We start from the raw sequence: 21,379 nt of genomic DNA, 5'->3' as shown, positions 1-21,379 counted from the left end.
GTAAGGCCAAAATAAAAAAGAATCATCCAACTCCCACTTACCAAAGAATAACTTTTGTCACCTACTCATGAATGTAAACTACAACATGCAGAGATTTAACACCAATCAAGGAATGTGGAAGATCATTGCCAAACTGTTCCAGTACAGCTACAATACTGGCATCCACCCAGTAATGTGGAAAATTGCCCAGGTATGTCCTGCACACAAAAAGTAGGACAAATACAACCCGGTCTTTTACTGCACCGCGCCCCCGCCCCCCCCCCCCCCCCCGAAATACTGAGGATTATTATTTCACACTTTGTTATTCTCTCCTATACACTCAGAAAAATAGTCAACTCATTTGTAGTGCTCTGAGCATTTTGGGGACATGGCAGAACACCTCCTAAATTGGTGTTTTAAGTCAGTTTTCCTTCAGAAGGTACTTGATTTGGTTCATTTTCCTCTTCAAATGTCATCAATATTTTTCTTGGTCAACATTACAGTTTGTTCTGGAAATAACTGCCAAAACATTTCGTTTTCAGTTAATTCGGCTAATTTCTTACTCCATGGCTCAGCATCTGTTTCCTTATCAATTTCCATCTAGGGATTTTTAAATATAATGACACAATATAAATGTAAATTATTATTGTTTTGTGTTCCTAAACTGTTAGGAAGTTATTTGTAGCCATTTTAAGTTGTATTTATTGATAGTTATTTCCATCCTCGCACCCAGAGCAAATAAAATTTGGCCTCAAGTGTTGACTAAATAGAAAGAATAGTCAACTATGAGACTTGAACTTCATTCTTACCTGTCCAATTGTAGCCCAGATAATCACCTGTAAAGGTTTCTCTTCCTGCTATATGCTGCCTCTTTGTGACATGAACAAAAAACACAGCATTACTTTTCACACGTGCACCAATGATGCCCAGCTCTACCTCACCTCCAACTTGGTTGATGCCTCCATTGTCTCTAAACTGTCAGATTGTTTGACATTCAGAACTGGATGAACAGAAATTTCCTCTAGCCAAATATTGGATAGACAAACCATTGTATTCAGTCCTCATCGGAAACTGTTTCCTTGTCATTAACTTAATACCTCCTGCCAACTTTCTGAGGCTAAACCAGACTGTTTGCAACTTTGGTGTTATATTTGCCCCGATATGAACTTCCTATCATATTTCTGCACCATCATTAAGACTTCCTTTTTTCACCTCTATAACGTTGCCTGACTCTGCCCTTGCCTCGACTTATCAGCTGCTGAAACCTTCATGCATGCCTTTGCTACCTCTAGACTTGGCTATTCTAATACTCTCCCAGTCAGCCTCTCTAGTTCTACCCTAATCAAATTTGAAGCCATTCAAAGCTCTGCTGTTTGTGTCCTACCTCACGTGAAATCCCACTCATGCATCTGTGCTCGCTGACCTATGTTGGCTCTTGGTTACGCAACACCCTGATTTTAAAATTCTCATCACTGTTTTCAAATCCCTTCATCATCTCACCTCTCTGGTTCTCTATAACCTCCTTCAGCCCGGACCCTACAACCCCTGAGGACACTGTGCTCCACTAATTCTGGCTTCCTAAGCATCCCTGATTTTAATTGCTTCACTGGTGGCAATCATGCATTCAGTTGCCAAAGCCTTAACACCTGGAATTCCGTCCCTTTAAGACATTCCTTAAAACCTACCTGTTTGACCAAGCTTTCGGTCACCTGCCCTAAATATCTCTTTATGTGGCTAATTGAAAAATTCTGTTTTGGTGATACCTCCTGTGACATGCCTTAGGACATTTTATTACATTAAAATACAGGTTGTTTTTGTTTAACAGTCTGTTGGTCAACTTAATATTTTGAGATGGATGTTGTTACATGATTTAGAACCTCTTAGTTTTGTCCATTCTAAAAAAAAGTGGCTGTTTATGGTGTTTGGTGGCAGTTGCTTTGTTCCAAGTCAGAAATTGCTTGACATATGGAAATTTGATGTGGCGATACAGAGAATAAGATTAACATAGCAGCAATATCTTGATTCTGACTCTCTCATCAAACAAAGAAAACAGCTGAAATATTTAGTGGGTTTTATATATTTTAATTATGTTTCAATAAAAATATAATGAGCTGCAGTTACAATATTTTATTTCCCCTGTCAGAGATAGCTAGGTGGTCCAATGCAACTTTACGCCATTCTCTGTCTTACCATTTGCAGACTGTCGCTAATTGTCTTGCCCTTTAAAAACTCCCAGTTATGAATATTAATTATATAGAACGGAAGCACTATAGCGACGGCTGAGTGACAGTTATGCTGTGCAATGAAAACTGCGCCACAAAAAGGCGGGTCTAACACGAACCCCGCGGGCGCAGCGTAGGAGTAGGGGTGGGCTAAATGACAATTGCTCCATTCACCCCCCCCCCCACCCCGACACACATACACCAGCTCCTCCTCGCTGAACCCGGGGAGGTGGTTGCGGGGAGGGGGGGGGGGGGGGGGGGAGGCGGAGCCGGGCGCGAAACCAGGCGCGAGTCACTCCAATCAGCGCGCGGCGCTGCCTTCCCGCGCGTGACGGGGGCGGAGCGGAGAGCCAATGGCAGCGGAGGGGGCGGGTCTGAGGGGCGAGGCCGGGGCGCGCTGACGTCATGGGGATGTATCGATGTGAGCGCGTGGCGGCGCCGCGGCGGTGTCAGTCTGATGAAGATTGGCATGAAGGTAAGCTGTCATTCACAGGGAGACAGAGTAACCGCGGTGCAACAGTGTATCACGGGGCAATACAGTGTAACCAGCGGCGCACACGGATACATTGCACACAGGGGCTGCAGCTGTAGACACTTCATTCAGTCAGTCATTGTCCCAGCCGGAAGAAAGGGCACACGTTTAAATTGCTCTTGCTTCTCTCCACTCTGCCTTTCCACCTCTTTTTTTCTCTCTCTCTCTCCACCTCTTTCTCTCCAGTTTTACCGCTGATATTAGGGGGGGGGGGGGGGAGTAGCTGCATTGTTAAGCGATGAGCGGAGGAGTCTTTCTGTGTGCCTGCAAATGGAATCTCGTAGCTTTCCACATAGCTGTCTGATAATTGTACTCTGTTGGGCGCTTCAATCTCAACTTCTAAACATTTTCTACTTTTAAACTGGGGATTTAATGGGTGATGCGTTTCCAGAAGGAATTTGATTATGCATTTTGTATGGCTCAGTACTCTTCTTGTAAACTATTTTGTTTTGCATATTTTCCCCCTTTTATTGAATTGCCACTTTCTGGATTTAAAAAGGGAGGAGATTCCTTTTCGCATTATTGGAAGATTGTTCGATTTCCTTTTTTTTTTGCTCTTCACCGCCTTTATCTGTTTGATGCAACTGTTGACCTGGTGTACTTTTCTTTTTATTCCCTGTATCAAGAGCTGGTATTGATTAATAAGAACACTTGATCAGTTACCTTTGGTTTCATTTAATTTGTTTCTTTTTGTCAATATTAATTAAGTATTTTGTTTTTAAAAAATCTTTTTGAACACAATAAGAGGGCGCTGGGTACTTTGGAGCAGAGTTTGAGGCTCTGATATTTTAGGAGTGTGTTTGCAACCATCAGTCAGGTTTTGTATTCTTTAATTTCAAATTGTGTATTCTGTATCACGTTTTTGAGATGGAAGAAATTTAGGGCATCTTATATTTAGAGATGTTATTGTTATTTTGTTAGTTTTTTCAGTCTTTTAACGTATCGGGAATGTTGCAGCACATTTGTTACAAATTAATATTTGCTCCATTATACTGTCACTATGGAAATCGAGGGAGAGGCAATGGAACATTTTGCTTATCAGAGAACTTGCATTCTGGGTTTTAAAAACGGTTTGTTTTGGCTTGACTACTTTAAATTCCACTTTTAAATCTGTCTCGTGAAATGCGCTTAAATGATTAATTAAAAGGAAATAAATCGATTTCAGTCTCCTCCTTGCAGCCCCTGTGTATAAAGCTCTCGCCATTCAGCTTCTAAAATCTGCTTGCCTCTGTAGCATTCAACACCGTTTTGGGGATAAAAGCCAGGAGCTGTTTGCAATCAAGCGAGGACTTTAATTTGTTAGAACGAGCCCCAGTTGTTGACTTAAAGGGAAGATATTGTGAAGAATTTGTTTAGCAGTGTCAATGAATTAGCATGCTTCCTTTCACGGTTGTGCATCCGATTCGAGCCTCCGATCAGTAGGGCGATGGAGCTAACTGGACAACTGCGGATGTGTTCGCTACAGGCCAGTCCCACCAAACGCAGAACTAATTTGCTAAGAATTTCTATGTTGCTATTAGGGTTTTTCTGGGATTGCAATGATTCCTATGTAATGGGAGTAAACCGGAACGGCGTAGTGGAATTCTGTGCAGGAAGCAGGTATGCTGTGGGAGAAACGAAGCTGTTTTTTTAGTTGAACATTTTAAAAAATACACTTTCTCCTTCCCTCCCATTAATTCTTTCCCGTCTTAATTCTTTCCCCTCGGCCGTCCCATGAATATCTTAAATTCTGTTGATGTATTTGGGTATGAATCCGGTTTGAAATGGGTGCACCTCCAGTGTTGGTGGGTATGTTTGTGCACCCAAAGTGGTATCTGTCATTTTAGCATTGTTTTCCGTCTATCATTCTGATCCTGGCTCTCTCTCTCTCTCTCTCTTCCTATGGCTCGGAATCTGTAGGAGAGGAAAACGAGCAAGTCACAGCCAGGAGAGAGTGCTTATTTCTGAAAAGTTGTTCAAAAAGGTTAGCTCACTCCTGGTGTTCATCTAAAAAAATTACAACCTTTATTTTTTTTTGTTTTGCGCTACTATTTTGTAGGGAAATTTAAGAGAAATTATATATGTGTTGCAGGTTTTTTTTGCAAACCTGTTTTAATTTGAGGCTTTCAGCTAAATTTTCAAATTTAACTGAATTAAAAATTTTATGTATATAGTCGAGCACTGTTGAATCAGCTTTCAAGTCATCCTCCTTCTTGGGAGATCAGTGTCTGTAGAAATGACCACTTTCTCTAAATCCAAACCCGCCAGTCTGCTTGCTGAGTAAAAGGGAAGACACTGTAGGATATTATAGCTGTTCCAAATTAGAGGAATTTTTTGTAGTTACATTTCCTGTCGTTATCAGGATGATGTGATGACAGTTGAAGAAATCTGGAGGAGAAATTACTAGCCGGATTACTGAACTATTTTGAAGTTGGGGCTTGGAGGATGTTACACATCTTGGTACTGCTGTGTATTGCCACCCGCTCTGTTGCTGTGTTGAGCTGAATACCTCTTCAATAATACAATGAAAACTCAGTGTGCTTCTGTGATATGAAAAACACCAACTGTTTCTACTGGGGAAGCTTTTACAGTTTTTAAAATGTAAAATTCAAAATGAAGAATTAATTGGAGAGTTTTTTTGCTTTAAACAGCAAGCGAGCAGAGGGCATGGGAATGGCATCCTGGATTGAGGTGAGAACGAAAGTACAAGGGAACTGAATTAGCCTATCCAGTTGGAATTAGATGGTTACAGAAGCGGTGTCTCTGTCAGTGTCCATCGCTAGTGATTGCCATAGAACTTGTGTATACCATCAACTTTAGTACTTCCTTCCTGCCACTTTCTAGATGTAGTTGGCACTTACTATTTTTCTAAGTGTATATATTCTTTGGGTGCAGAAGGCACTTTAAAAAAAAACGTAGTGAAGGTGAATAATGTTGATGGATTTAAGGAGAAACTAGATAAACACACCAGGATAAAAGGAGTAGAAGGCTGGAAGGAGGCTCGTTTGCAGCATCAATACCAGCATAGACCTGTTGGGCCTCTGTCTGTTTCTGTACTGTAAATACTGTACTATGTAAAATACATGAAATAGTGTAGTGTGGAAGTACCACGTCATTTTATACATTTTAAGGAAAAAGAATCTGTGGTATAGATGCAACCACAGACATATGTAGCACACTTTCTGACACTGGTGTTATTTTATGTTGTGTTGGATATCAGCCCATATTTATTTTTCCTCTTGGCTTTCTCTCTGTGCATTTCAGTCTGAGACTAATAAAATATTGAGTTATTAAAAAGAGAACTGATAGTTCAAAACTTGCTGTCGCTTTTAGTAACATATTGAGAATAATTAGTGATTATTTCCAATGGTGAATGTTCAGGAGCTGAAGACAGAGTCCTGCTATAGAATGTTAAGCCATGAGATTTACAGGATGTTTTCAGGATTTTTATTTTGTTGAAAACATTTTTGGGAAATTTGATTTCTGCCTTTCTGAAGATAAAACATTCAATCATACACTGCAGTAACTGGGCAGTGTAACTTGTGACTTTGGTTCCTCTCTAACTTGACAACAATAGCGCTGTAGCTCCTGTGTAGTGTTGAAACCCTGTCTAGGTTGAATTGCTCCTGGCTTTCACTGAACTGGATGAATACGGTGCTGCGGAGACCAGTTTGTGCTTCTCTAAAGATTTACGTCAGAGGGTTCTGTTCTAATGCCAACTATCCAGAAAAATGCGGATGCATCGTTGTCATTTTTTCTTCCACCTTTACTAGTCTGCTTTCCAAAACAACCTTTAGAAATGCCTCTCTTTAGTTCCACTGAAGGAACAGCACCTCATCTTCTGATTAGGCACTTTGCAGTATATATATATGCATATTTTTCTTTTCCCACCTGTTTCTATTATTTTTAAATGTGTTTCCGTTCATTGTTTTATCTCCACCTTTCAGCTCATTTCAATCACTTCCCCCTACCCCACCCCCACTAGGGCTATCTGCCACTTGCTCAACCTGCTTTCTACCCTTACTGTCACCATTAGCAGATTCCATAGCTAATATCACTGCCGACAATAACCCTTTGTCCTTTTGTCTATGACATCTTTGGCAATCTCTTCTTTGCCTTCACCTATCACTGGTCCTCTATCCAGCTTTACCTGTCACACACGCGTGCACACACACACACACACACCACCCCCCAATCAGCTGATATTTCATCTCATTTCTATTTTTCCTTAGTTCTGATGAAGAGTCATACAGACTCGAAATGTTAACTGTATTCCTCTCTGCAGATGCTGTCAGACCTGCTGAGTTTTTCCAGCTATTTTTGTTTTTGTTTCAGATTTCCAGCATCCGCAGTATTTTGCTTTTATCTCTTTAGTTCCAGTCTGCGTGGCACAGCACATCAATGATTTAGCCACTTCTACTTTTAGAAGCTTTGAATCTCTAATTGTGCAGTCATGGTGTCTGATGCATTTTTCCAAATTGGTGGGCATTGTATATTTAACAGAAGCTCTGTTTTATAAGTCATAACCTGTTTAATCCTTTGTATTCGTATATGGTATGTTCAAGCCACAGCATTTAACTTGAATTAATACTTCCACGTGTAGTGTAATGAGCTTTTAAAGGTTAGCTTAAGACCACCAGTTGGAGTGTTACTGATGTGTCCTGCCTGAATCTGAGAGAAGTTTGCAGATTGGGTCAAGTGTGAGCCTGATAATACACAGATTGAGTATTGAATCTATTACTATTTAGTAAGAGAAGTTCCCTGCCTGTTCCTGATGTAAGTCAATGGAACTTAATTGGAACATAGGAACACAGAAGTATGTCATTCGGCCCCTCCAGCCTGTTTAACCATTCAGTTAGAAAACGGCTATCTGTTTCTCCATTTTCTTCATATTAAAAAAAAAATTCTATTGATCTTAATCTTGAATGGTCCAATTCCCCAGTGTCCACAACCTTTTGGGAGAGTATGGTCCAGAATTCCACTATGTTTGTGTGATAATGGGCTTCCTGATTTTATTCCTGAATGGTCTTGTTTTGACTTGAAGATTTTGCCCCCTTTTTTTGGGTTGACTATTTTGGTTTTTGAGGTTCACACTTCACTTGCAGTGAGCTCTAATTTTAAATTGAGGCCAATCAAAGGTTGAGTTTTATTTTTCTATATGTGTCATATACTCTAAAGTTTTAAAGTTAACAGCTTCAAATATCTGTCCCATTTTCTCCTTTTGTCCTTTAATTTGTTCCTTCATTACCTAGTCCAATACCATTGTTGCTTCTGTTCTATAACCCAGGCTTTGTGGTCCTTTTTACTTGCTATAGATACTGGCTTTAATCGAGATATCTGGCGAGAGGCGGTAGAATCTGTTTGAGACCTGTTCACACTGCTAAGTGATCTGCATGCATGTTTTAAGAAAAGTGTAGTAGCAGCAGCAATTTTTAGATTTTTTTTTGGAAAGAATGTCTTCAGTGACAGGCCTTTGAACATCAGTCAATGTAGCAGACTGTAACCAAGGAAGAGAGGAGTCATTGAGGCTGAAATAGCAGAACAGGACTGAGAGGTACCTTGAGTGGATAAAAAATAGCCCTGCCAACCAATAACCCATTCTCAGCAGCTGGATATATAATTAGCAATGGGAAACAAGGTGGAGGATTGGTTTGCTCCAGGTTATAGAACTGAGACTAGTGGTAGTATTATTATGAGTGACGGGTAGGCTGGTAAGAGTAAGATGCAAGAAATTCTGAAGTATTAATCAGATTTTTGGGCAACTTGCAGAGTGCTAGGTGTCCTATCTGTTCAAATTACTTTATCTATTTGTTTCCTGGCTTATAGCTCCTTTGCCTATTTTGGAAGTGGACAGAATGTTAAGTCTTGGTTACAGTCTACTACATTGACTGATACTTCAGTCCTTGATAACACAAGACTGACACAGATGCATAGTAAGTGAAGCCAAGTAGGTCATTGACTCCATTTTTTTGGCATCCAGTGAAACACTGCTACTACCGTCTCTGAGATCTCATCTCGACATCAACTCTCTGACCCAATAACATTTAATTATGGAAAAGTACAGGGTAAATTCTTTAAAAATATATATTTGTCAAGAATTTAGGCTAAAGAATCATTTTCTAAAATATAAAAGAAAATATAAAATTGATTCTCTGCCCCAGTACATTAAGGGTAGATTCTGTTGTCCCCCACACATCCCACATGGTCGATTGAAACTGGGCACTGAGTGTTTATGAAGATATGGTGATATGAAATTCCTTTTTTTTTTAAAAATTGTGCCACTAATCTGTTCAAAATAAATATTAAATTAGCAGATAAAGAAGTTTCCTGTGAACATGTTGAAAGCCTGTGTGCTGATATTCAGAGAGTCCAGTTTCAGGTCATTGGTCTCCAAGATTATTGTGACGTTAAAGCTGTATTGATATACATCCAAGTACCTTGGAACAACCATGTCAATGATACCTCCATCCCAGTAGCCACCCTTCACTTGAGTTTAGACAGCAGGTTATCTTGTTGAGCCCAATCCTGTCTATGCCTATCATCTGCACTCAGGTCACTGGATAGTGATCAGGAGTAGAAACTTGCTTCAGGTCTCTGTTTAACATCTCATCCAAAAGTTTGCACCAGCACTGCTGCCTTGGTACTGCACTGGAGTGTCAACCTAGATCTTGTGCTCAAGCCTGGAGTGGAACTTGAACCCACAATCTTCCTACTCCGAGACAAGAATGCTAAAAGTGATGACATTTAGTGTTCAACTTTACATCAATGTTAAATCTGTACGTGTGAATGTGCCAAAACTGTATATCTAATCTGTTCCATAACTGACCTTGTTTGGATGAATGGAATGCACTCCATATGCTAGGCGCACAACTTAGCTGAACGCATCATAGTTTTAAGCACATCAAGGTCAATTATGGAATAGATTAAATACAGAATGATTGTATGAATTTAGCATTGTCTGCCCCCTCAGGTTGACATGGTTCACAGAAGAGCAGGGAAATTCTCCCTCATGTCCTGCCCTTTACTAACACCATTAAAACAGATTATTTGGTCATTATTTTACTACTATGTGGAAATTGGCTATGAAATTTCCTACATTACAACAATGACTACACCCCAAAAATACTGGCTATAAAACGCTTTGGGAACCGAGTTCATGAAAGGTACTGCATAAATGCAAAGTCCTTTTTGTGTGGTATGTGTAGTTGGTTAAAGGCCTGAAGTATATCTGTGTGAGTGAAATGTGTGAATGCTCCCTCCTGCCAGGAGTTTCACTGCATCTCATTCCAGTATCCAATTGGAATCTGATTCCAAATTCTGACTATACTTACGTTATAACAGCAGCATTAGTGTGAAGTGAAATTGCTTCACAGTGAAAGTTAGTGTGAATGCACCCTTAATATCTCTCTGCTCTCTCATAACAAGCAGCAAGGTTGATGCTTTTTCTTCATCGGCATTACGTCTCCTAATTGCTTCATGTCTCTGATCCTGTATAAATGGGAAGAAAAGCACATTATTAGTTTTGTATCGATGTATGTTTAGAGACTGACTAGAGTGTGACAGGAAACCAAGCCATCAGTTGTTGGTAGAGGAATATTACATTTAATGTAAGTTGCTAAGCTCTGACATCAAGGTCACTGATTTTAGACCCTCGCAGGAAATGTGGATTGTGCTTTTCAAAAGTTTAAAAATCCTATTTAATAAAAAAGGACTTTAATTACTGGTGACTTAATAACTCAATCACTAATTGGAAATCACCGGGTTTGTGGAATATGATCCACAACACATCAGAAAATGACCTGAAATTCTTTGCAATCTAAAATGGAAATTTGACTTCTTTAGGCCTTTGGCATTAGCTAACCTTGGGATTTGGAGGACTGTTCTGAAGTGCTGCTGCTTTGTTGGGATGTCCAGTACGAGTTTACTGACTTGTACTTGATCACAGGTTTTTTAATCAATCTTCTGTAAAGGCATTTGAAAAACCAAGTTTATAAGTTTCTTTAAAAGTGTTTGCACCCCACTCCCAGCTGACCTGTTATGAAGTTGATTACAACCATTCGGGACATGAAACGTGACACCTTATGACAGCTGGAAACTGACATCATGAAGCAATGTTCAGCTCCTGATAGTTACTGGTGTTCGGTGAGTGATAGCTTTCAATGTTCAGAACATCCCTTTAAAGGCTTAAGGAATGATTTCCGCTGTCTTATTTGGTGTTATTTCAAATGCCACCCCACTCTTCCAGCTCTTGAAGTTGGCGACTTGTAGTCTGTGCAGTGCCATCCTCTACCCACCATGCCCAGAGCTCTCTTCATCTGTGACCTTAGATAGGCAGTTTTGTCAGGCCACCTGACCCTGTCTGCAGATGACATTTCACATGCAAACATTTTCCAGGGGATGGTTCTTGAGAATGGGAAGCCCTTGTGATTGAACTTGGGGCCTTCCTGGCGTGTATGGGTCCTCCTGGGGCAGCGTGCCTGCCGAATTAAAACACCAGCGAAGCTGCGTGTTCAACTCTTATGTTGTAAAATAACACAAACCGTGAGTTTGAAGTAGAAGCAATTCAGAAAGTGAAGCCTCCTTGATAAGAATGTAACCCAGTATGTGATTAAACTTTTACTTTTTTTTTTATATATAGTATGTGTATATTTCCATCTGTTTACTCCAGTGCCTGCAGTTACATATATAACCACATGCTCACGAGTTGGCCGTGGCAGTGTCCACTCTCTATTTCCAAATGGATCTAGAATTACTTCCACAGTATATTTATAGATTGTTGTCTAGTTCTCAATTTTTTAATGTAGATTTGTATCACTCTGCCTCGCAGGTTTTATAGACGGTCGACTTACCAGAATTGGAGCAAAGCAGAGTTTTAGGAGGGTTGTAGGGCTAAAAGAGATGACATCAGCAGTTATTAACATCGTCTTGTTCTATGTTATGGGTCTTGTATTGAAATGGTGAATCTCAATTGATTACAAGGTTTTACAGTTTACAAATAGTGTTGAGAAAGTATTTCCCAAATAAAGACAAAAAAAAGTGCTGAAAATCCTCAGCAGGTCAGGCAGCATCTGTGGACAGAAAGGTCGATGACCTTTTTTATCAGAACTGAAGAAAGAAGTGAGAGTGGGGGGTCAGGAAGAACAAAAGGGCAGCTCTGTGATAGGGTGGAGGGCAGGAGAGATTAAATAACAAAAGCTTTCATGATGCAAAAGCCAAAAAGAATGGTAGTGGGTATTGCGAAGAAACAAAGATGAGGTGTGAATGACTATGTAGTGGTCACAACATGAAGGAATAAAGAAAGGAACAGCCCCCTCAAAAAACACACAACAGGATGATGAGGTTATGATCTGAAGTTGTTGAACTCAATGTTGAATCCAGAAGACTGTGGTGTACCAAGATGAAAGGTAAGGTTCTGTTCCTTATGCTTGTGTTGAGCTCCATTTGATCAGTAGCAGGCCATGGATATAAAGATCAGAGTGAGACCAAGATGGAGAGCAATACGAAGCTTGGGCTGTGCTTGTGGACTAGATGGAGCTGTTTCACAAAAATGGTTAACCGGTTGTTTGGCCTCCCCAAGGTAGAGAAGACCACTCTGTGAACAGTGAAAACTGGCTACTAAATTAAAAGAAGCACAAGTAAATTTGTGCTTCACTTGGGAGGAGTGTTTGGGGTTTTGGATGGTGAGAAGGGAGGATGTGTTTTTGCATCTCTTGCACGGAAAGGGAGTGGGGTGGGGATGGTGTTCAGGGTGACCTGAGGAGTAGACCAGGGTATCGCTGAGGGAATGGCCCCTTTGAAATGCGGAAAGGGCAGGGCAGGGAAAGATGTTTGGTGATAGCATCGTGCTGGTGAAGGATGATCTGTTGAATAGGGATGCTGGTGGGGTGGAAGATAAGGATGAAGGGAACCCTATTATGGTTCTGGGAGGGAGGGGAAGGAGGTGAAAGCAGATGTGAGAAGTGGCTCGAACATGGTGGAAGGCCCTGTCAGCCATGCTGGGTGGGAATCCTCAGATGAGAAAAAAGGAAGACGCATCAGAAGTGGTGGTGTGGAAGGTTGCATCAGAGCAGCATCTTCTCCAGAGATGGAGAAGTTGGGAGAATGGAATAGTGTCCTTACATGAAGCAGGGTGCAAGAAAATATAGTCAAGGTAGCTGTGGGAATATGTTTGTTTGTAATGAATACTAGTTGATGGCCTGTCTCCAGAAATGGAGACAGCGAAGTCGAGGAAGGGAAGAGTTTGAGAACAACCAGATGAAGGTGAGAGAAGAGCTGACTTTGTTTCCAATTTCAATAAAATTTCACAATTCGTAGTGAGAGCATGAGGGAACATGGACACAGTCATCGTTACTGAAAAAAAACAGAGGGGGCTCGAGTTGGACTGGAAACATGAACGCTCCACAAATTCCACAAAACAGGCAGGCATAGCTAGGACTGCTGTGGGTACCCATAGCACACGTTTTATTGGAGGAAGTGAGTGAACTTGAAGGAGAAGTTGTTCAGAGTGAGAACAAGCTCAGCCAGTTGGAGGAGGGTGATAGTGGGTGGGGACTGGTTGGGCCTCCATTCCATGAAGAAGCGGAGAGCTCTGAGACCATCCTGGTCATAGATGGAGGTATACAGAGGTTGGGACGTCCACGGTGCAGAAGAGATGATTAGGGCTAGGAAACTGGAAACTGTTGAAGTGACGTAGGGCATTGGAAGAGTCGTGGAAGAGGTTGTACATGGGGAGAAAAAATGGAGTCAAGATAGGAAGAAATCAGCTCAGTGGGAAAGGAACAGGCTGAAACAGCGGGTTGACTAGGGCAGTCTTGTTTATAGACTTTTTGGAAAGGAAGTAGAAGCGTGCTGTTCAGGGTTGGGCTATGAGTTTTGAGGTGGAAAAGAGAAGATCGCCAAAGGACCATCACTGACCACAATGATTTGATATTTGGTAGTGGTTCATAGTCCAGGGGAAGGTAGGCAAAAGTGTCAGTGTTAGCATTCTGTTAAGTAGAGGTCAGCATGCCACACAACGATAGCTCACCCCTTATCATCAGGTTTGGTAATGATAAGGTAGGACCTGAGGGAATGGAATGCAGCAAATTCAGAGGGAGACAGGTTAGAGAGAGAGGAGCAGAGAAATTGAGACAACCAATCGGAACTGCTGGTGTGACAATGAAAATATCTAGAGAGCAGGAGGCCAGAGGGAGGGTTCCAGGTACAGAGACAATTTTGCATACAGGTGAAGGGATCCATTGGAGGTGTGGGGAAAGGTGGTTGACTCCTGGACAAACGCATGAGGCAATAGTGACGGAATAAGAGCTCAGTGTTGTGTGGAGCTTAATCCATTGAGAGGCCTTTGCAGAGGGCAGAGCATTCAGTCCGAGAGGAAGGCAAGAAGGTATTGTCATAGCCGACAAGAGGTGAGATTCGAGGAAGAGGTGGGCATGGAGGGAAGGGGAGAAGGATCTAGAGGGGTGTTAGTATCCATGAGTTGAAGAATCATCGCAAGCCTCACACCTGAAAGGAAGATAAACTCTTTTGGTGAAGCACTGAATGAGGTGAAGGATGTGGACCAGGACAGCTTTGAAATAGAATGAGTCTGTTTCTCAAGGGAGAGATTGTGAGTGTGCATATGGCATAGTATGACATTGACAGCGCATCTGAGGATGTAGTGAGAACAGCTGTTCAAGGAGTTCAAGATGTCTTGTAGATATTTGTAATTGTAACTTGATGGGTGGAAATTCAGTTGGAATCCACGTGGAATAAGTTGAAGCTGGAGACAGCTGCTGAGAAAGGAAATGTGGTTGTGGAAGTGTTTTTTTCAATATAACTGATCAAACATGAGAAGGGAAATAGAAAACAAAGTGAACAAGGTAGAAGGGGCAAATGAAACTCTCATTAGAGAGAAGAACAGAACTTCAAGGTAAGCATTCCTAGAAGAGAAAAATGAAAGAGATAAAGAGAAGTGACATGATTTAAACACTAATGCAGTTTGTTCCTAAATTTTGCACTTCAAGTCAAGAATGTAAAAAAAATGTATTCAAGAAAGTTACTCTTTGAAACTATTTCTTTTAATATTTACGACATAAAATTTTCATGAGCAGGCCTGGCAAATTACAGCCGCCTTTGATTCTCTTGAACCAATAATGATTTTAGTCTATCGTTTCTGTGCCATAAGATAGTGTTGCATGATATAATCCATTATCCTTCCAAATGAAACAGCAATTTACTTGTACTTCTCTACGTTGGGGAGGCCAAAAGTAGACTGAGTAACCACTTTGCAGACCAGCTCCATTCAGTCCACAGGCATGATCTGAGCTTCCTGTTGTTCATCATTTTAATTCTCCACCTTGTTTCCACTCTGACTGGACAGGAATGAAAGGAAGCACTTTCATAAGGACTTCAAGAACTGCAATCAATTCCTGTCTCTCTCAATGCCTATTACTTTTTATTTGAAGATGGCAATTTATGGCCAGCTCATGGTCTGAGTCCATTATAAAAGATTTAATAGCTGAGCACTTGGAAAACAGTGGCAGAATTGGACAGAGTCAGCATGGATTTATGAAAGAGAAATCATGCTGACAAATCTACTGGAATTTTTCAAGGATGTAACTGGTAGAGTTGATGAGGGGGAGCCAGTGGATGTGGTTTATTTGGACTTTCAAAAGGCTTTTGACAAAGTCCCACATAAGAGATTAGCGGGTCAAATTAAAGTACATGGGTTTGGGGGTAGTGTATTGAGATGGATAGAAAACAGGTTGGCAGACAGGAAACAAAGAGTAGGAATAAACGGGTCTTTTTCCAAATGGCAGGCAGTGACTAGTGGGGTACTGCAGGGATCAGTTCTGGGACCCCAGCTATTCACAATATATATTAATGATTTAGATAAGGGAACTAAATGTAATATCTTCACATTTGCAGATGTCACATTTGCAGATGACACAAAGCTAGGTGGGAGGGTGAGCTGTGAGGAGGATGCAGAGATGCTTCAGTGTGATTTGGACATGCTGAGTGAGTGGGCAAATGCATGGCAAATTCGGTGTAATGTGGGTAAATGTGAGGTTATCCATTTTGGTAGCAAAAACAGGAAGGCAGATGATTATCTGAATGGCTATAAATTGAGAGAGGGTAATGTGCAACGAGACCTGGGTGTCCTCGTACACCAGTCGCTGAAGGTAAGCATGCAGGTGCAGCAGGCGGTAAAGAAGGCAAATGGTATGTTGGCCTTCATAGCGAGAGTACAGGAGCAGGGATGCCTTGCTGCAATTATACAGGGCCTTGGTGAGACCACACTTGGAATATTGTGTGCAGTTTTGGTCTCCTTACCTGAGGAAGGATGTTCTTGCTATAGAGGGAGTGCAGCGAAGGTTTACCAGACTGATTCCTGGGATGGCGGGACTGACATATGAGGAGAGATTGAGTCGGTCAGGATTATATTTGCTGGATTTCAGAAGAATGAGGTGTGATCTCATAGAAACCTATAAAATTCTAACAGGACTAGACAGGGTAGATGCAGGAAGGATGTTCCCGATGGTGGGGGAGTCCAGAACCAGGGGTCACAGTCTGAGGATGCGGGGTAGAACATTTAGGACTGAGATAAGAAATTTCTTCACCCAGAGAGTGGTGAGCCTGTGGAATTTGCTACCACAGAAAGTAGTTGAGGCCAAAACATTGTATGTTTTCGAGAAGGAGTTAGATATAGCTTGTGGGACAAAAGGGATCAAAGGATATGGGAAGAAAGCGGGAGCAGGCTATTGAGTTGGATGATCAGCCATGATCATAATGAATGGCGGAGCAGGTTCGAAGGGCAGAATGGCCTCCTGCTCCTAGTTTCTATGTTTCATCAGCATTGGATTCAAATATACAATGAGAATCGTAATATTCAAATGAAATAGTTAACGGAACTGGGTGGGGACCACATGATTGAATGAACAGGAAAGGATATTTATACGGATAGATCTAGAACCAGTGTTAATCAAGCATTTGAAATTAACACATTTAAGCCTGAGATTCTGAATACCTATCATTTGACTACTCTGACCTCTCTGTCCTTTGCCTCTGTTCTAATGAAGCTCGATGTAAGCTTGAAGGATAGCATTTAATCTTTTGAGTCAGCACTGTCGTTGTCGTCGGCTGTCCCTCAATTCCAGGATGACTTCTACGCAGTGGTATGATTTTCTGCCATAGATCTCCATGTGACCAAACATGCCTATTCTTGACTTGCACATCTTTGGGCACATAGGGCAAGACTTCCCATGAAGTAGTGAGATCCGGAGTGCAGGATTTGATTCTTTTTCTTTCCTTTGCCATTACTCTGCCTCACCATTAAGGTGTTGAACTCAAATCATAATGCAAGTTGCTGCCATTTTGAATGATTGGTAGCAAGTTCCTCCAGTCAATAATGCTGATGCTGCCACACTTCGAGGAGAGCTTCAGAGCAGCTTTTTGAAGTATTTTCTTTGTCCTCCCTGGAACACTGGTGATTTGAAAGTTGAGCAAACAGGACCTGGCAGGGGAGATGCTTTTTGGCCACCTGGACAGTGTCCAGACGAGGAGTTTTGCCTGAATGCTTGTGGAGTTGGCTTCAAGAAGGACACCAGTGTTTGCTCAGCACTCCTCCCGTTGAATCTGGAGGAAGCAGCGGAGATGTTGCTGATGGAATTTCTTTAGCACTCTTAAATCTCATTGCTGATGTATGGTTCTGGTCCAGCTCTCTGCAGTACAGGAGTGTGGTGACAGCAACTGTCCTCTGCATGGGACTTTTGTTGACTTGCGGAGGTCTTTGTTGTCAAACACTTGCTGCTGTAGTTTTTAGGAGGCTGAGCTGGCGCAGCCGATCCAGTGTTCGATCTCCTCATCAATGGTGGTCTTTTGAGAGAGGCGGCTGTTAAAATATGGAAGTATTCAACATATTCTAGAGTTTCTCCTTCAACATATTTATGGGAGGTGGAATATTTGGCTGAACAGGCCTGGGCTGACATGCATTCAAGGACGGGCGAGCCTCTTGCATGCAGAATTGAAGACATTAAGAGTGGCTTGCAAATCCGGTACAGGATGGGCAATAACACTGCCACCATCTGCAAACTGTAGATCATGTATATCTAGCATCCAATGTATTTATGACCCCAAATGCTATTAATTTTGTTTGCAGTGTAGTTATTGTTGTAATGTAGGGAAGGGGAACAGACAATTTTCACACAGCAAGGTCCCACAAACACAGGGTAAAAGGCCAGTTAATTGGTTTTTATGTATTTGAGGGATAAATGTTGCCCAGGCTAATAGGGCTAATTCCCTCTCCTTTGAATAATACCCTGTGATCTTTTATGCACAGGGCAGACTAAATATTGGAAATATGGCACCTCTGACAATATAACGCTCCAGTAGCACATTGAAACAGGATTTTTGCCTTGGCTGCAGTTCCTGTAGAAGAAAAAGGAGCACTGATTATCTTAGTCTTATGCTGCTAAAATACTCATCTCAACTGATGTCGTGTCCAGTATCAGCATGTCCTATTCTGAACTTCAAACTAATTTTTATATTTTAAAACTGGACACCAAAAAGCTGGAAAGATGGCTGCCCAAGGGTCACCTGACTTTTTTCATGGATTGAAACCACTCTCCTAACTTGAGGGAACAAAAGAACATTCCAGACTGATGTGAATCAATGCCCTTTCCTGAAACCAATCCAAAAAGGTACCACCAAATTGTGCAGGTCATTCAAGAGCAAAGACACTGTCTCAAATCCTCAAACTGTTAAACTACAACACAGGATGTTGGAATCAACATGAAGACTACCCTTATTTGGAAAAAGAATTGGACTTGTAGAAAGTCATATGATGAGACAACCATGTTTTCTGTCTGCTTTTTAAAAATCAGTACAAGCTGTTTGTAGGCAGTTCTAGCAAAGCCATCAAACTAGCTGCAAGTTATTCAAGCAGCTAAGGTAATTAACAGCAATACCTTGTAAATGAGAGATCCTAACAGAGGAGAAGGGCTTCCTGATCTGTTCCAACTTAAAGCTCACCTGAGAACCAACCTCTTGGAAATTCAACCGCAGGAAACTTTATAGCCTGCTGAGAATTCTTCACTTTCAAGACCCTCATTTCAACTTTAAAGCATAAAAACCATCTAGGAAACTACAGGCCTGCCATGTGTGAACCAGAGATCATAAAGCAGAGACTGAGATAAATGTAAACTGTAACAGTACATTACCTTCACCTGTATCTAATCTTTGAACGTGTGGGGCAGTACATTTAATTTGGGGTAAGTGTGTGAAAATAAATAACCATTTTCAGTTTGAAACCATCAAAAGTATGCTGCTGGAATTATTTAATTGGGATACACATTCAGAGGGTAAGAAAACACACATTTTTCATTACAAAATATACAGTAAAGGAACACACATTCTGTTTGTGACAATGAATGGAGTGGAGGACTAAAAATCTGTATGAATAGCCAACTAACAGCAACAGGATTGAAGAGAGCAAAGTAGAAATGACCATAACATATCAAGCAAAGTCTGAGATAAACAAAAGTGAGGTTGAGCTCATCATCCTCCAACCCAAACTTTTCCATCATGACATCTGTGTGAGTAATTTAACCTCTATAACCTGCCTGACTAACCATTCAAAATATTTCTTGCCCTTTTGAGTAAAGATTTGCCTGATACGGTTAAGATTTATTTATTTTTGTTAGTTCTGAGTGCTCTGATCCTACTTGCTTGACTAGTTTTGCAGTAATAATCTGGGGTTACTTAATCTATGCTATTTAATATTTTGCAGTCTACCCTCCACTGCCTTTCTGGGCTTGAGTCTCTGCTTTTCTAATCTCTGCTCAGAAAGCAGTTCTACATTTGGTGCTTCTGTGGTTTGGGTTGTGGGAGCTCTGTGTCAATGCACCACTGCTCTGTTTATATTGCTAAAACCAGTTCCGTTCGCCCAGCAGCGGAATGGTAGACTTGTGTTTTCATGCTGCTGTTATGAAGTCTCTTTTGAGAGGCTCTACATTCAGATTTATGCTGTGCAAATTTAGTGTTGGTGTTTCATTGTGTTAAACTGTCTCTATTGTGGCCCGATTTTTAACTCACTGAAAACGCATTCATTTACACAGATGCACCTTTTACCCCTATAGTATATCCTGTCCTCCTTGATAATTCGGTCTGCTTTTTTGCAATAAAAGTTTTGAATTTGCCAGTAGTTTGAATTAGATTTAAGAGGACATCAATGCAACCTTATCCACTGTAGGAATTTTACACCATGCATGTTGTGCACTGTCCTGGGTAGCAGAATAATCCTTTCAGACATATAGCGTTGAACTGTTTTGATATTGGTAACCACACTGTTACGTGGTGAGTCAGTGAAGCTTTAGCATAAATTCATTAGACCCGCATGTTACAGACCTGGTTCTATATCCCAGCACTCTGCTTTTTATCTGCTTGGCCACATTATCCAGAAATTGAAAGAGCGATTTCTGTTGTTCCTCCTCCTTTTTCCAGGCCTTGAATATTAATGAACTCCAGCACTTAATTCCAAATACTTCAAATATTCAGGTATTGGCTAGGCAAATCAAGAAGTAAAAAATAAGTTGCTGAGTTTGTGTTTAAAATACCTGCAGAACAGGAGGCTCCCAAATATTTTGAGAAAAGGTTTTTTCAACTTGTTCATCAATTTCACATTTGTCTTGATGGAATTATGCCTCAATCTGATTCTCATGGGGTCTACTGAAGGATTCCCCTTTTCTCTCTTTCCCCCTTTTTCTCTCTCTTTCTTTCTCATCTCTCGATTAAACAGTAGTTTCTCTCTTGTGCTGCAGAAGGAGGAAGGGTCAGATACCATTCTTAGGACAATACAAAAACAAAAATACCTGGAAAAACTCAGCAGGTCTGGCAGCATTTGCGGAGAGCAGCACAGTTAATGTTTCGAGTCCAAATGACCCTTCAACAGAACTAAGTAAAAATAGAAGAGAAGTGAAATATAAGCTGGTTTAAGAGGGGGTGGGACAAGTAGAGCTGGATAGAGGGCCAGTGATAGGTGGAGATGACCAAAAGATGTCACAGACAAAAGGACAAAGAGGTGTTGAAGGTGGTGATATTATCTAAGGAATGTGCTAGTTAAGGGTAGAAAGCAGGACGAGCAAGGTACAGACAGCCCTAGTGGGGGTGGGGTGGGGTGAAGGAATCAAAAAAGGCTAAAAGGTAGAGATAAAACAATAGATGCATATACATTTAAAAATAATGGAAGTAGGTGGGAAAAGAAAAATCTATAAATTATTGGAAAAAAAAAAGGGGAGAATCGGAAAGGGGGTGGGGATGGAGAGAGAGTTCATGATCTAAAATTGTTGAACTCAATATTCAGTCTGGAAGGCTGTAAAGTGCCTAGTCGGAAGATGAGGTGCTGTTCCTCCAGTGTGCGTTGAGCTTCACTGGAACAATGCAGCAAGCCAAGGACGGACATGTGGGCATGAGACCATTCTTAGGAAGTGGCCCTGCAGGAATTTAAAATTTATATTTCAGAAGTTTACATCCTTTGACATTTCTGCAGTAATTTCTATTTCAGTTCATTTTTGGGTGCTGGTAGAGTGAAGCAGCAGTGATCTGGAAATGTTGCTAAATAAAGTAGGATTTGAAACAAAAACAGAATTACCTGGAAAAACTCAGCAGGTCTGGCAGCATCGGCGGAGAAGAA

The 21,379-nt window shown here is 41.2% G+C and overlaps 1 protein-coding gene across 7 annotated transcripts in view; it reads left to right on the top strand.

The window, feature by feature from the left end:
- Window positions 1-2,632: 2,632 nt before the first annotated feature.
- Window positions 2,633-21,379, top strand: part of pknox2 (pbx/knotted 1 homeobox 2) — a 432,107-nt gene continuing 413,360 nt past the window's right edge. Inside the window, exon 1 of one of the 7 annotated variants that reach the window (XM_041174176.1) lies at window positions 2,633-2,676. The gene's annotated coding sequence lies outside the window, so the exon portion shown is untranslated. Of the gene's footprint in view, window positions 2,677-4,632; window positions 4,697-5,380; window positions 5,404-21,379 lie in introns of those variants that run through there. The other 6 variants (XM_041174172.1, XM_041174169.1, XM_041174181.1 and 3 more) reach the window with 6 other exon arrangements.

This window comes from Carcharodon carcharias, chromosome 25 (assembly GCF_017639515.1).
Source record: "Carcharodon carcharias isolate sCarCar2 chromosome 25, sCarCar2.pri, whole genome shotgun sequence".
Taxonomy (NCBI): domain Eukaryota; kingdom Metazoa; phylum Chordata; class Chondrichthyes; order Lamniformes; family Lamnidae; genus Carcharodon; species Carcharodon carcharias.
The sequence above is the reverse complement of the archived record's forward strand: the minus strand, read 5'-3'. Positions and strand labels throughout refer to the sequence as shown.